The sequence below is a fragment of the Dendrobates tinctorius genome, unplaced genomic scaffold (assembly GCF_039654945.1).
Source record: "Dendrobates tinctorius isolate UK_male_01 unplaced genomic scaffold, ASM3965494v1 ptg000038l, whole genome shotgun sequence".
Taxonomy (NCBI): domain Eukaryota; kingdom Metazoa; phylum Chordata; class Amphibia; order Anura; family Dendrobatidae; genus Dendrobates; species Dendrobates tinctorius.
This window is the reverse complement of record NW_027361706.1, coordinates 9,002,158-9,019,563: the sequence shown is the minus strand read 5'-3', so window position 1 is coordinate 9,019,563 and position 17,406 is coordinate 9,002,158.

Below are 17,406 nucleotides of genomic sequence, written 5' to 3'. Positions count from 1 at the left end.
GAGTTATTAAATTATCATATGTCCTAGCCATATACTGATCACATTTTCAATATCTTGGGAATGGGCCGAACGCTTGCCTGGGTCTTGACCTGTTCTAGCACCCCAGGGTGTGGAGGTATGTAGAATGACTAGTAAAAACCAGGTAGCAAAGCCGTGTTTGCTCTCAAAGTGTAATGGGGCCCGGCCGGATCCAATGATGCCAAAACCAACTCCCTATGACCTTCCGTTGAGAAGTTATGGTCCATCATAATTTTTAGAGTTTCAGCTACCAGAACATAGAAGAGTGAAACTAACACCATCCCGGGAATGGGAAAGGGAGTGACCGACCAAGGGGTTAATGGCTTGTGCGAGACTTTCGCCATTTGTTCACTTCTAAGGGAGGCCAAACCGTGTATTTTGTTGGAAGAAACTGGAAACAGCTGGCACCCCACAACTCCCATGTGGCTGCCAGCATCAAGACCTAACGTCAAGCCGTTAACTTACTCGTATATCATCAACTTAAGGTACTGTCACACTTAGCGATATCGCTAGCAATATCGCTATAACTTGTGACGTTATAGCGATATTGCTAGCGATATCGCTGTGTCTGATACTTACCTATGACCCGCTCCCCCGCTGGTTATCGCTGATCACGCGAGAACGTCCAGGACTGTTTCTCGTCGTCAGCTTCCTGCGGCGCTTCCTGTGGAGAGACGAGCGACGCGTGGAGCCGGGCGGGAGGATGTCAGGATCGCCTAGTGTGACAGGTAAGTAGCGACCCCCGTCCCCAGCGATGTCGCTGGTGAGATCTGCCTGTGTGGCAGCTCACTAGCGACCACTTAGCGATGCACCAGCGATCCTGACCGCGTCATATCGCTGGTCGGGATCGCTGGTACATCGCTAAGTGTGACAGTACCTTTATACTTAATGTACTACCACCTGTATTTGATTATCTGACCATTGTATATGTATAACCATTGTGTATATAGTGTTTCGTCTAGTGTGCCCTTAAGGCGATTAAATATCTAACTTAACCTTGGACTGCTCTTTTATCTCAATCCACGAATCAACACGTCTGTTCGAGGCTTAACGTCACAAGCTACTGGGGCTGGTTTCTGGTGGAGAGGTCGTACCGCGTGACCCCCCCAACGTATTAGTGACGTCATTCGGGGCTACGAGGTGCGGTTTGTCACAGGGACTATCTAGGGCCTATCTCGACTAATTCCAGAATTCATATAATGAAGTATCCTTTCCTAGACCACCGCCCTGATCATTAGACTAGAGGAACCTTCAGTGAGCCCAAGCTGCTATCAGTACTACTATTCTATACTTACTGTGGGGGAGTCAAACTGATCCACTGGTAGATATCACAGCAAGATGGACAAATCGCTAGGCAGAGATATGTAAATTTAGGACAGGGATTGGTGAGCAGTGACACTTTGATTGTATAGTGCCTGCAGAAGGTAAGGTTACTGACCATAAAATATGCAAGGGAGGTGGTCGCAGAAAGTAGGTAGGCTGACCTGAGAGCACTGTGCTTGGCACTGATATAAGGGGCAGTATGGCTGCCTGTCTGAGTCTCTCTGCTCCTTGTACTCTGACAGGGGAATTATAGAACACAGACTGATGGAATATAGTAAAAAGATCTTGTCGAGCAACAGCTGAAAGCAGCTTCTAAAGGAGCATGAGCTAAGCAAAGAAACAGCACTGCAGAAAAGTATATGGGAGAGAAAGAGGCAAAATAAAGTATAATACAAAATGTCATTACATTGAAATGCCTGGAGGATAATTAAATAATAATAATAAAAAAAAAAGTTTAGTTATTTTTTAAAGGGAACTTGACAGTGACAGCTCAATGTGCAGCATGCATCAGACATTATCTGTATGATTTAGCCATATATATTTGACTGTCATGCTGCAGCATTTCAGAAAAAACATGCTGTAAAGGCTGACGGGGACTAAGCCGCATGGGTGACTAGTCGGACAGGCTCCTCCCCACCCGCTAGAAGTGACTGACATGTCTTTATGTATGCATGCAGAGAGAGACCAGTCACTCAAGGGGTGAGGGTGATGAGATACCGCCGGGGACCCACCTGTCTGATTAGTCTCCAGTGAGGTTTTAAATGTATGGTTTTCTCTGGAGCGCCGGAGCGTTTCAGAGTCAAACATACATGGCTGGGATCATATAACCAGTGCCTGACACATACTTCTCATAGATCGGGTCACATGTATCAGCTGTCAGGTTCCTTTTAAGTATCTGTGTGCCAATTTTTTTGTTATTGCTTGTGTTGATAGTGTGGTTTACATAATCTCCCCTTTCTTGATTTCATGCCTATATCTGCCATTGACTGTGTGGTATCTTTAATGTGAGTGTATATCAATTTAAGCAGTTCTGTACTGTATATAGGGCAAGTTTTCCCTGCATATCTCTGCGTGTATTTCGGCTTCATACAGGGCTGACCTCTTTTTTAGAGATAACTAAGTTGCATCTTGTAAAGAGCAAGTGTTGTATAGATTACTCAGCTATGAGGATAACAAACAGGATAGCAGGTTTTCCTAATGACTAACAGTTAGACCTTTTACCAAGGACCCTTCTGGTAAAGAGATTTTTTTTCTAAACCTTTTGACCTAAAAAGTATAAGAGCATCAAGGCACATATTTTGTATTGGTTGCAAAACATCAGCTTCTGTAAATTCTGCAGAAAAAAATATTAGTAAAATAGAAAATATTAATTGATATAATTAGTATATACTGAGCCACCGTGCTGCCCTGTAAATATATATATATTTTAATCTTTAACATTTTAAAAATTACAAAAAGGAAACCGAGCTGATGCAAATGCTTGGGCGCCCTTCATGGTTAGTGCCTAGTAGCACTGCCTTATGCAAGTATCACAACTTGTACATACTTTTTGCAGCCAGCCAGGAGTCTTTCAACTCTTATTTGAGGGATTTTCATTCATTCTTCCTTTGAAAATTCTTCCAGTTCTGTGAGATTTCTGGGTCGTTTTGCATGCATTGCTATTTTGATGTCGAGCCACAGATTTTCAATGATGTTCAGATCAGGGGACCATGAGGGCCATTGTAAAACTTTCAGCTTGTGCCTTTTGAAGTAGTCTGTTGTGGATTTTGACGTATGTTTAGGATCATTATTCCTTTGTAGAAGTCATCCTATTTTCAACTTCAGCTTTTTTTTCTACAGATGGTGTTGTTGATATGTTCATTTCCTGAAATTCTGTGCCCTTTTTCTCCACACATACAGTACCTTTGATCATCGTGGCCAGAGTTCTATTTTAACGACAGGCCTTGTTTCCACAATGCATCAGGCTTGTTTAAATGTTCTTTTGCATACTTCTGACACTGAGTTTTATGGTGAGGACACAGGAGAGGTTTTCTTCTGATGACTCTTCCACAAAGGCCATATTTATGCAGGTGTCTCTGAACAGTAGAACAATTTACCACAACTCCAGAGTCTGCCAAATCTTTCTGAAAGTCTTTTGCAGTCAAGCAGGAGTTCTGATTTGCCTCGCCAGCAATCCTAAGAGCAGCTCTCACTGAAATTTAAAGATGGCACTTTTACTTTGTATTTTAGGCTATATATATATGCAGACTCCATGTAATATAAGACGATGCTTTTGTGCCATGCTCATTTGCACCTTTTTTAAAGTCACTTTCATTATTTGTCTCTGTGTTTTTTCTTTTATTTCACCATTGTAGCCAGGGATTAGTCTCTCCAGATGTTTTCACCTGATTTATCATTTGCGACTTTTTGAAAAGTCACAGCTTTTTTGCACAAATGTTCTCCAGTTTCCCATCTGAAGTGATTTCAGGTGTCAGAACTTTTTGTGACATTTTGCAAAACGTGTAAGTTTTCGTGCTAAAAATGTTTGAAAATTAAAAAAAGGTTAAAGGGGTTTGCCCAGGCTTGTGGATAAAGCCTGCACTGACTTTATGTGACTGCACACTGTTGGATCCTCACGACATGCGCAGCGGTGCCGGTGCCGGTGATCGGAGTGGGTGATCACGTGACCACAAATATGTGATTTGCACACATTTGATCATCTCTTCCTCTACATTTTTGCTGCTCTCAGATTACATGGCAGGAACCTGGTGACAGATTCCCATTAAATGGGAAGGATGGAGTGCTTAGTTTTCCCTGTGGTAGCGCTGCAGTGAAACTGAACGTTTCCCGTCAGGATTTGTCAGAAATTACATACGATCGCTGGGGAGGAGCCAAATAACTGCTTTTCTTTCAAAAACAAATTGCTGTTTTATCTCATATTTTAGGTATGCAACATTTATCCAAAAAGTTGCATAAAAACTGCGCTGTGTAAACAAGACCATAAAGTCACTGACGCCCGCTGCTGCACTGTAAGATTTTCCTGCTGTTCATTGAACCATTTCACTTTTCCAGTCTGTTTTTAATGGCTAATTAATTTGAACAATGTGCTGATTATAATAGCGTAATTGAAGCCGCCAGAGATCATTTAATTGTTCCACAAAACAGTAAAAATAATTAATATAGATTTTAATGACAAGCAGATAACAATAAATTCCCTTTTTCTAGTCTACAGCAGAAATGGATCACGGCCAACCGAGCCCTCAGCCCTGCCGGACAATGATTGTTTTTAACTCTCTGCTGTCCCCCCTTATGAAGAATATTCTGGCACAGAATCAATACACTTTATTAGATCATTTGTCTTTTTCACATGGCTAAGCTGGGGTGACGTATAGAGGAGTTTACTGCCTCAGTACAGGGGAGCACTTGTGTTTTGTGTTCCCCCAAGATTGGCTGTGGGCATGAGGTTGGCTGAAATTGGCACTGGGTCCGGTACCATATACACTGAGATGTGAAGAGAGGCATGGAGCACGCTGCGAGGTGCAACTGCCAAAATTTGTGGCACAACTTCTGTTCTTATTATTAGGAGATATGTTATGAATGGGTCACTGAGGTGGATGGTAGGAACAGGCTAAGCCACCAGAAGACCAGAGAGGTTGGTAACTAAGCGGATTGCAGACCCCTGATCCTATCAATACAACTAGCAGTAGCCGTGGAGCGTTCCTACGATGTCCTAGACGCTTCGTCACAGCCGGAGAACTAACTAAGCCTAAAGACAGAAAGGTGAAATCTAAACTGCCCCGGAGCAGATCCCCAAAGGAATAGACAGCCCCCAAACATGTATTGTCATTGAGACAAGATGAGACACAAACACAGGCAGAGAACAGACTGAGCAAATGGTGGGGCCCAAGCTGTCTAGACAGGACAGGACAGAAAAGATACTGTCTGCAATCACGCACAAAACCCTAAAAAAGTCCAACATTTCTGATATACAAAAAATCTGAGGCCACACGACCTCACCCCCGCTAGATCAGCACTCTGGTATAAACTGGCAGCAAAGCAAAAAGATACTAACATAACAGGGGACTGAACAAGTTGTAACATATGAAGCAGGGCCCAGCATTGCCCTCAGCAAGGAGCACGCTGAACCCTAGCAAAAAAGCAGAAAGCAAAAAAAAAGGCACAACCAGATTAGATGCAAAGGATTAGCAAAAGAATCACTTAACTGAACCATGCAGATCAGACAGGGGACAAAAGAACTCCAAATGCACAGAGAGGAAATCACCAGCAACCACCAAGAGCAGCCATCTCAATTATATGCTCCCAGCCAGTAATCCCAGGTTCCCAATTATTGTCGTCAGGTGGGGAACTTCCATCAACCTGGCCAGCTCTACTACTCTCAGTAGTCACCAGAGGGAGCAGAGGGAGCTTCGGCTCAGAAATCCGAGCAAGGTAGTTCAGAACAGAGATAAGTACAGGATTCCTCAGGCACCACGTGGCCCTAAGTTTGCCATAGATTTAAGGGGTTTTCCACTCTCATGAAAGTGTACCCCCAAAACTCTACAATATCTAAAACCACAAGGTGGGTTTCTCATCCCCATCCGATGTTGCTCGGATCTCAGCGTTTTGGCAGCCGCGGAGATGTCACCTTGACAGCGTACATCACCTCTGTAGCCAATCACTAATCTTAGCAGCTTGTCATAGCCATTGAACTTAGTGACTGGCTGCAGCAGTGATGCACGGTGTCAACGTGATGTCACTGCTGTAGTCAAAACACTGAAATCTGACCGGCAGCGTGAAGGCGATGCTGGACACAGACAGCCTGTTGTTTGTTTTAGAAGGGTATTCTCAAGGTATTAAAATGCTTTACTTAATTAGGCATAATGAAAAGAAGCAAGATTACAATTACAATTAACTTGCTTTATTATCAGTTGTCATTCTACTGCAGTGAGAGCTTTTATCTTTCATAGGGTACAGCTCGTTTCTATCGCGCTCGGTCATTAGTGCATGCCCAGACCCTGGGCAAAAGTAACTATATTCAGGGGAGAGGTTAACTCCTATTATCCAAGCCACCTCTCTCTAGCCAATTGAATTCTATACAGAAGTTATCTACTCCTTTCTCTCTCCTTTCCACCCACCCTCTCAGCTCCTGACAAGCTGCTGTTATAAATCTTGCAAAATCACCAGCCCCACAGCAAGTCTCTTAATGGTTTGGACTCTCACTGTCTGGAGCTGTGTGCTTGTTCAAATCCCCTCGTACCTCTATGCGTAAATACAGTGATAACACTGTACACTTAGAACAAACCAATGATAGCTGAATGTGTTATAGCAGGAATTGTGCTGAGCTTTCTTTTTAGTTCTACTAATACTATAGTTCAGTTACTCACCGGAACTATCACTCAAGGAGGAGAGCCCTCCTTGTCATAAACTACGAAGTAAAGAGACTGTAAGGAGACTACATTGCTCTGGGATGCTCAAGAGACAACATGAGAATACCCCTTTAAGTACTATAGAGTGTTTCACTTTCCTGAAAGTGGAAAACCCCCTTAAAATCCTATGCTTTTGCATGAAGCTTATGCTACAGTGCACAGAAGCAGTATGGCTTCCTAATAGGAAGTCACAAAGTCTTCATGCAGTGCTGTACTCTGCTGTATGAAGACTGATTGATTCCACTAGAAGCAATGTTGTTATGCCACTTATGATCAGTACTGTTTATAAGGCATTCCATTGATAGACCATACTATGATTTTTATTTTCTGTTTGATTCCACATGGCTCTTCCTGAAAACAATTAGGTTCCATTGGCTACTGCTTGCATGTTTCTGTGTGTGAGTGAGATCAAAGTCATTTACAGTACGGTAAAGTCTCCAAATTTGAGTAACTAAAATTTTTTTTTTACATTTATTTCATTCTCCAAAAATGAAAGCTTGTGCGTCATCCTGAGTTAAGGGAATATACCTGCCACTCGTCCACTAAACGCTCTCTATCACGCATAGACTACATATTTGGTTTTAGCGGTCTGGCAATGTGGGTGGCAGATATAGAACATGGAAGTAGGGGGATTTCAGACCATAGTCCGGTCGTCCTTAAACTCAAATATGGGCAAGTAAACAATGGGATAGCTTGGAAGTTGAATCCTTTCTGGTTAAAATTGATGGCTCCTCCTGACAGAACGATTGATCAGTTGCATTGCTTCATCGCTTCCCACCCGGAACCTCAGGATATTAATTTATTCTGGGATGCCCTTAAGGCATACGTGAGGGGCTGTTTGTCCTCCACGATCTCGTATATTAAGCGGGTAACCTCAGGAAAGGATGATGAGGTGGAGCATCTACTGAAAGACTCAGAGGCTACATATATATCTAACCAAACCAGTGGGAACAGGAATGAGTGGCTGGCTGCCCAGAGGTTATATACTCAGCGTGTGGACACTAAATCTAAGCGTAAACTATTCTTTACCCGTCAATCCTATTTCGAATTGGGGAACCGGGCGGGCAAATTTTTGGCCTATCTGGTTCGCCAACATAACACCTCCAACACAATATTACAGAATCTTAAGGCGAATGGTATATTGGTGTCTTCGACTGAGGAGATTTTTGGCTGTTTTCAAGATTGCTACAGGTCACTATATGAATCTAAAAGTGACTTTGACACTTTAGGGTGTTTAGACTATTTGTCAGATGTGTCATTCCCCACATTAGATCCTGAGCAGCGGGCCCTTATGGACGTTGTGTTCACCACAGAGGAGATAGAAAATGCTATGACAGACATGGCTTCTGGGAAGGCCCCTGGACCTGATGGGTTTCCTGTTGAATTATATAGGAAGTATTGGGAGATATTGACGCCACTTTTGGTGAAGGTATTTCGGGGAATTTGGGAGGGGAATTCTATGCCTGAGTCCTTTTATGAGGCTAACATCATAGTGCTTCGGAAGGAGGGGAAGGACCCTTTGGAATGAGAATCCTATCGCCCCATTTCGTTAGTGAATGTGGACTATAAAATTTTCACCCAGATCCTAGCTACCAGACTGAATTCAATAATATTGAACCTTATACATCCTGATCAAATGGGTTTTATACCTGGTAAAAGCACTTCCATTAATATCAGAAGAGTCCAATAGTCCAATATCGCTCCCTGGTGCCAGACAATAAATGGGCACTGGCATCGTTAGATGCTGCCAAGGCTTTTGACTCTCTTGAATGGCCTTTCCTCTCCGCATGTTTGCAAAGGTATGGCTTTGGCAATAAATTTATAACATGGATCAAAATATTATATATGAAACCTAAGGCCCGTATTATAGTAAATAACTCTATATCTGAATCTTTCTCATTACATAGAGGAACCCGTCAGGGTTGCCCTCTTTCCCCGGCCCTCTTCACCCTTGCGATTGAGGCACTAGCAAAACGTATAAGATCCTCCCCTAGCATCCAAGGTATAGATATAGCAGGTCGGGTGGATACCATAGGCTTATATGCCGATGACATGGTGATATTCTTGAATGATGTGGAGGAAACTTTGCCACAGGTGATATCCCTTATAGATAGATTTAGTAAATATTCAGGTTTACATATAAATTGGGAAAAGTCTGCCCTGTTACTCCTTTCCCATGCCCCGATGCCCCAGCTGGAGGCTCTCTCCTCGCTGTCTACTGTATCTAGTTTCAAATATTTGGGCATTCACATATCTCACAATAGTATGCTTGATCTACAACTTAGTGTCCACCCATTGCTGGAACTAGTTAAAGTTAAATTTGCATCCTGGAGTAGGCTCCCACTGTGGCTGGACGTATTAAACTGATTAAAATGATACTGTGCTCCCTAAATTTAGCTACTCCCTTCAGCACAGTGCGGTAGCGGTGCCCAGGTCCTTTTTTGTACATCTCAATTCCCTGGTCACGTCCACGTCCACGTATGGGGGAAAACTAGGCCCAAGCTTAAATTGTCCACTTTACAAAGACCAAAGAAGGGAGGTGGGGTGGCGTTGCCAGATTTTTTCCTATATTACTTGGCCGGGCAGGCTAAAGCCTTGAGTGGATGGATGCCGGGTAATTGCCCTCCCAATTCTGAAAGTCACTTGCTTCACGCTGCACAAGCAGATTGCCCATTGGGGTTCCTTGAGTTGGAGAAAACTAATGTCTCACGTCTGCTACCCCTGCTCCGGTTGGCACGATTAATATGGAGACAAATCAAGAATGTAATTGGGTTTAAAGATTTAATAGCTGAAATGCCCCTGTGGAATAATAACTATTTTCTGGGGTTGTTGGATCACCCATCCACCGTTTTTTGGATTCAGTGTGGAGTCTCTTCATTGGGAGACTTGTATGACCAGGGGATCTTAAAGTCTTTTGAACAATTACAGGTCGCACATGATATTCCGAGATCTCAATTTTTTCGTTATCTGCAGCTGAGATCGGCTCTTAAATCACATATCACGTACTATTTCATCTTTACCTCTGATAGGAATCCTTAATTCGCAGGGTCCCCAGGGTCTCATATCCTCTTTGTATACATACATGCTGTCAGTAGGGGCAGAATCGACCATAAGCTCTATTAAGGGGAAGTGGGAACGACTCATCCCTAATGTGCAAAGAGAGGATTGGGAGGAGATTCTGGAATCTCCGATTGCAGTATCTCCATCTGTTAATAACAGAATGATACAATTATATATAATAAATCAATCATATTTGACTCTGATGCGACTTTTTAGGATGGGTCGACTCCAATCATCAGAATGTTTGCGATGTCACTTACCAGATGCGGATTTTATTCACATGGTGTGGCAATGTCCCACTATCCTACATTACTGGAAAGAGGTGACTACACTATTGACATCCCTGGTGCAAACCCCTGTCCCTCTAGAGCCATTGGTCTGCTTTTTTGGGGTATGGGAGGAGGAAATTTGGGATCGCTATATTGGGGTCTTCCTGTGCGAAACACTGTTTACGGCACGGAAGGTGCTGGCATTGCGGTGGATGGGGGGTTCATGTCCTTCCCTTAGATTCTGGATCAAGTTGGTAAATTCGATTGTTCCATATGAGCGCACTTTATACCAAAATAGGGGATGCCCAGGTAAATTTGAAAAGATTTGGGAGAGGTGGAACTCCTCTCACCTTACTTTGCAAGGCTGAGACATCACATGCGACATAACACGATATAGGAGACCAGGCTACGGAAATAGTAGACACTAGTTGATGTAGTGGTAGTTGTAGTTTAGGAATTTTAGTTAGACTTTATTTCTGAAAGATACGACAAGGCTTGTGAAACTGGATTGATATACGTGCTGGAAAATGTATAACCAATTGTCCTTTATGTATGTCCTCTGCAAAAACTCTTACTGTTTCTCTTATTCATTCTCGTCTCGACTACTGTAACTCTCTTCTAATCGGTCTCCCTCTTACCAAACTCTCCCCTCTCCAATCTGTCTTGAATGCTGCAGCCAGGATCATATTCCTCACCAATCGTTACACCGATGCCTCTACCTTGTGCCAGTCATTACAATGGCTACCCATCCACTCCAGAATTCAGTATAAACTTATTACCCTCACCCACAAAGCCTTCCATGGCTCAGCACCACCCTACATCTCCTCCCTTGTTTCAGTATACCATCCTACCCGCGCCCTCCGTTCTGCTGATGTCCTGAGGTTAGCATCCACAATAATCAGAACCTCCCACTCCCGTCTCCAAGACTATACACGTGCTGCTCCAATTCTTTGGAATGCACTTACCAGGTCAATACGATTAGTTCCCAATCCCCACAATTCTAAGCATGCTCTGAAAACACATTTATTCAGACTGGCCTATCGCCTCAACACATTAACGTAATCTATCCCTGTGTGGCACAGCCAAAAGTTTTACTATAACCAGGTTCCCCGCATCATGTTCCCAAATGCTTTATGCATCTATTAGCCCTCTGTGTCTGTACTGTTACACACTTAACATTATGGCTGGTCCATACAATCAGGGCAACTGTTACCACCCACCTTTCGTGTCTACCTCTTTCCTCATAGACTGTAAGCTTGTGAGCAGGGCCCTCATTCCTCTTGGTATTTGTTATAATCTATGTGACTATTGTTATGCTGTAATGTCTATTGTCTGTACAAATCCACTCTGAAATGTAAAGTGCTGCGGAATATGTCGGCGCTATAGAAATAAAATTTATTATTATTATTAATATTATTATTATGTTTGGAAGGATTTATATATGGTCTTGTTTGTCTATAAGAGTGTGCAACTTCTTTGTATTGTATTTTACACTGGACGGGAACATGTGTGCTATGTATAATGCTTGCTATCATATGCCAATATGTCTGTTGTACACTCTTTGTGCCCTGAGATTCAATAAACGAATTTAAAAAAAAAAATAAAAAGCTTAGTTCAAGCTTCCTAAGGATTTGCTTTCAACTGCTACTCATCAAGAATCTGTATTTTACATACAATCGGAACCATCTGTGTTATGGACTTTCCCTTTTTCTGTCTACAATGGGAAGTAGCAGAGAGACTCAGGCAGGGAGAGTCTCGTACTCTGATGGTAAATAGTATGGGTTCTTACTGAGCAGCAGTTAAAAGCAGATTTGTAAGGTCTGAGTTTGCATGGTAAAGGAGAGCAAGGCTACCAACCAGCAGCGACAGTTTGGGGAGAAGACAGGATAATAAATAGGTCTCTGAACAATATATCGATGAACAATAATGGTATTTTTTATGACAAAATAGCAATTTATCTTTATTCTTGCAACTGAAAAAACCTCTCAAACTTTTGAGAGAAATTCCAAAATGCAAATATGAATGGAGCGTTATGAATCAAGTGAAATATACTAATGCTATAGTGTTTTCTGTAATTAACAGTTTAGGAATAGAGCATTTTCTTTAACTGATGTAAATTTAACATTTTCATTCATTACTTGTGACGAGGTACATAGGTATAGCTGTATGGGGTGCAGAGGTAACAATTGCAATTAACCCGGTGACTGATGGTGCCCAAGAGCCCCTCCGCCACAAGGCACATGGTAGGACAGACTTTGCATTGAAGCCTTGGAGTTTCAAGTACGTCTTTGACCATGTCTTTGCATAAGAAAAATGTACTGCTTTGCTCTGTTTTTATTCTAGCACCACCCATTTGTCAGCCAAACACACAAAAAATTACTCTATTGTGTTTGGAGTAAGAAAATTTCCAGAGGCTCATTTCAGTGCGTGAAATTCATGCTTCACGTTGTGAGCGAGTATTTATCTTCTCAAGTCTAAATGAAGATGAACACTTATCTCGTGACCTTCAAAATTTCGTGACCTACAGCAACAAACGAGTACATCGGCGAGGGATCCTGGAGCCCTTCATTAATATCATCTCTGCAATTTTCCCATGTCAGCTGGCTTTGTACTTTCATGTGTTTGCTGAGAGAGACGGAGGTTGTTTGATGTTGTTCTACTTACGGTTCATCAAAGTTCCCTCGGTCATTCTATTTCATGGTACTCCCGCAAAGTACCTGCATAAAATACCTTTATGAAAATAATAGTCGGGGAGTAACTTGCTGACATAGCTATATGTCTCGACGGTAAATTGGCTCCGGAGAGACGGAAGTGTATCCAAATGTGCAGCCAAATACAAAAAAAGTACAATTGGAAAATGACTTGTAAAATAGAAAATGACCCAAACAACATGTTATAACCCAATGATATTCCCGTAAATGTTCGGTTATGCTTAGGATCAAAGTGCACAGGAATATACGGCTGAAAATGTAAGTCGGATATTCTATCGATGTAGCAAAGCTAAATATGAAAATGGAGTAGAAGGCACCAAATTTTTATAAAATTAGATTATATTGTATTATTTGTGTTATAGGGATGCTACTAAATCTATAAGGATTTGAATGTCATAATTTCCTTTAAGGCTCTTTTGCCTTGAAATATAACAGCTTAGTTTATCCGACCATAATGAAGATGATCTTTTTAATTGGTAGTAAAGGAGAGTCCAATAAATGAGAATCCTTAATGGAGGACTCTCCTCTGTTAAATAGGCATGTGAAGGAAATAACTGGTCTGAAGCAACACTAGGACTCTTTTATTCTTTGAATTGTCCTAGGCTCCTAGATAATGGACTTCCAGCAAACATTAGTTGATTGCATATTTTAGCAATATGCTATCACATAAGGAGATACTGCTATTTATCCCAGCTCCAGCATGAGTTTTGCTTCCCTCACCTATGACTGGATTAAAGCGGTCATCCAGGAAGACCTACTGATGTCCTCATGCTAGGACTTTTCCGGTGAGCTCAGGCAGCTGCCCACCGCCTTAGTATTCAGGAAGTATAACACCTTGCTATAGTGTGCTTTTACTGGAGTTAGCCTCTATTGATGAGTGATCATGCTTGGATAAGGTGTTATCCATACATGCTCATGTGCTAATAGAGTGTCTTCAGCATGCTCGAAAAATATGTTCGAGTCTCCAAGGCTGCATGTCTTGCGGCTGTTCGACAACTGCAACACATGCTGAGATTGACTGTTTGTTAGGCAATCCCTGCATGTGTTGCAGCTGTCAAAACAGCCATGAGACATGCAGCTGCGGGTACGCAAACATATTTTTCGAGCACACAGAAGTCACTCGGCTAGCACACGAGCATTCTCGGATAAGTCCTTATCCGTGCACGTTCGCTCATCACTATTAGCCTCATCTTCATCTTGACTCTCATCCACCCTCGTGTCTGATTATCTTCTCAGCTACTACTGTTGGCAATCCAACATCCAGCTACAGTTTCCAAGCTAAATCCAGAGATTCTTGGTGCTATTGCACTCTCAGCTCTGCTGAATGTGTGAACAAGCTTGTCTCTGCTGTCCTGATGCTGTCCCAATTTATTATTTTGTTATTCCTGCAAATTACCCCATCTCTGCAAGCAAGTTATTGTGTGTAATGACACTTCTGCAAGTAAGTTAGCAGTTTGCCTATACATCTGCTATTCTTGTGTTTAACTGTACTTTTACAAGCAAGATACCAGTATGCCTATATATACAGTGACAAGCTAAAGGATAACAATGTTTTGAAGTTTTGACTTTCAGGTTCCATATTTCACCATCCACTACTGCTTCGAATGTGAAACTACCATCAATACCATCAATTTATGGACAATCATCTTGGCTATCTCAGACATGACAAGAATCTGAATAACTAATCATATGCTAAATAGTTGCAAGTCAAATTTATGTATGAGATAGCCAAGATGACTGTATATAAAATGATGGTAGTCTCATGTTCAAAGCAGATATGGAGCCTGAAAGTCAAAAGTTCAAAAAACATTGTTACCCTTTTGCTCTTCAGTGTATTTGTATTTCTGAATGCAACTGCACTTATACAAGCAAGATTCAATTTTGCCTACACATCTCTGCTATTCTTGTCTGGGTTTACTGTTATTTAAGAATGGTAGCAGTTTACTTATACATTTATGCTATTCCTGTATGTAACTGCATCTCTGCAAGCAAGTTATCAATTTCCATAATGTGAGGCAGTGAGGGGGATCATTTATGAGGGTTGTTATGTGTCCCCAGGATGTGCCTAGAAACATTCTGAACCCACTGGAGAGCATTGTAATTACAGCCATAGCTGTGGTTACAATGCAAAATAAAAGAGAGTGTGGACTTGGTCAAGTTAATTGACCAAGTGAGATTTAGGAAAATCTGACATGGGCTTTTATTTTTGGAGAGGTCTGTAAGAAGGCAGTGGGATGGATCTCTCTCCACTCCGGGTCTTGAAAGTGGCCCATGTCTACGATTCCCATTTAAACTTTCAGTTAAGGTTTGGATGTGCCAGTGTTTGGTTTTGAAAGCACAGAGCAGCAGCTCTGTGTATGTCAGGTACGTGTGAGTCGAAATACAGGTCAGAGCCATTGGGAGCAAAGCCATTGCCACACCCACGAGTTACATGGTGGTGCAGTCGCCCACGGCAACAATTGATACGGACTGTTACGGATGATCCAGCTGCAAACCGGAGGATAATATTTGAGTTTATTTTCGTATGGTGCCAAAATAAAGAATGTGACTTTAACTATCTTGTGTCATTGCCTTGAAAGCCACTGCCCTACAATATACATCTCTGCAATTCCTGTGTGCAACTTCATCTTTCCAAGAAAATTACCAGCTTGCCTATACATCTACAGTATATTATCCCTGTATGTAACTTCATTTCCGCAAGCAAGTTGCCAGTTTGCATATATGTCACGCAGGAGCAAGGAAATGCGTGCAGCACCAAAGAGGGAAAAAAGGGTTAAGGGGCCATGACATAGGGAAAGGGGTGGGGAGGAGACCGCTAAAAACTCACCTGAGACTGAACCCTGTGCACCCTGTCGCCCCCTAGATGGGTCCTTTCTAACTAGTGAATCGGGCAGCAAGACACTAATCTCACTCCTAAAGTAAGAAAACACAGCGAGCGAGAAATACAGGGAGAAATCACACAACAGCTGGAACTCCACATCTTTAGGAGCCTTTAGGTCAGAGTTGAGTAATAGGATGTTTAAATGTTTTCTAGACCTTATAATTATACAAAAGGTACTGTATCTAATATAATGCTGCTTATTGCTGTTCTGTTAAATAGCACATTTTTTTGTAGAACTGGTAACATAAGGTCTCAGTGTAGTTTTGGTGAAGTTTTTCTTTAGCTTAATGTAGGTGTACATGCATTTTTTTTAATAATAATTAGTATTGTATCTGTAAAACATAAATCCCCTTAAAAGCGGCACTCCAGCATATTTTTTCAGCATTGGCGTGGCACTTTAAATGTAAGCTCCGTGCTCCCCATTCTTATATTCACCTGACGGCGACTCCACCTTTTAACGACGCCTTTCCGGTCCTGCAGCGTCATCTTGTGCCTGTAACTTCTGACTTACTGGAAGTCAAAAGTTACGTCAAAAAAGCTCAATTCAACTCTTTGACAACTAGAACAAGACTGTCATAGAGATGTATTGAAAAGTGATCTCCGGCACGATCCATTAAACAATGGAGTTGGCGGCAGGTCACTTTTCGTTGGAGATCGATGGAAGCGATTCTTGAAAAGAATTTAAGGTGGCAGCAGGGGAGTATGAGACAGAGGGCAGGGGGGTTGTATTTAAAAGACTACTCCAATGATGCAATGAAAAAAACAACAACGCTGGAGTGGTGCTTTAAATAACTTTTCATAGTTTGAATCTACACATAAAGTTGAGTAACTTTCATAAACTCGGTTTTAGTGTTTTGTAATAATTTTTCAAAATCTCATACTATTATCCTCCATGTGGCTGCACCAATCTAGGATAGAGGCGTATTGACCAGTCAGTGTGTTGAGTGACAATTCAGCTGTCCGATCAGGGCTGGGAAGTGTCAGACTTCCTTCATTTGTCTGCTATTCAAGTGATTACCTGGCTATTTATCTGGCTCTCTGCCTCCAATTAGCATAGGTTGTAGCTTTGCACAAATAATATGTGCTTGCTCTGTTTTCTGTGTTCCTGTCTTTGATCTTTTTGCCCAACTTTGGATCTTACCTTTGACCATCCGTATGCCTTACCCTTTTGTCTTGATCTCAGAACCAGGAGACTTCTCCTGAATATCCCCCATCCTCTGGAATTCTGTGCCCCAACACGTCCGACTAGCAACCACATTCGGATCCTTGAGACGGAACCTGAAAACCCATCTCTTCAGGAAAGCCTACAGCCTGCAATGACCCGGCTGCCTCCTCACCAGTACTGGAGCTACCGCCTCACCAACACCGGAGCTGCTGCAACCCCCCAACCTACTGTCTCCTTCCCCACCATCCTGTAGAATGTAAACCCGCAAGGGCAGGGTCCTCTCTCCCCTCTAATTCAGTCTGTCATTGTTAGTTTACTGTAAGTGATATCTGTAATTTGTATGTAACCCCTTTTCATGTACAGCACCATGGAATCAATGGTGCTATAGAAATGTATAATAATAATAATAATAATAATAATAATAATAATAATATTCTGCTACCTTCCCGGAATTCTGACCTTGGACTGTGACCTGACTACACCTTTGCTTTACCCCTTTGTATATGATGAGTCCTCTTGGTATCTGACCCCGGACCTCTTGACTACCCAAGCCTCGCGACTTGTCCGTGACTAG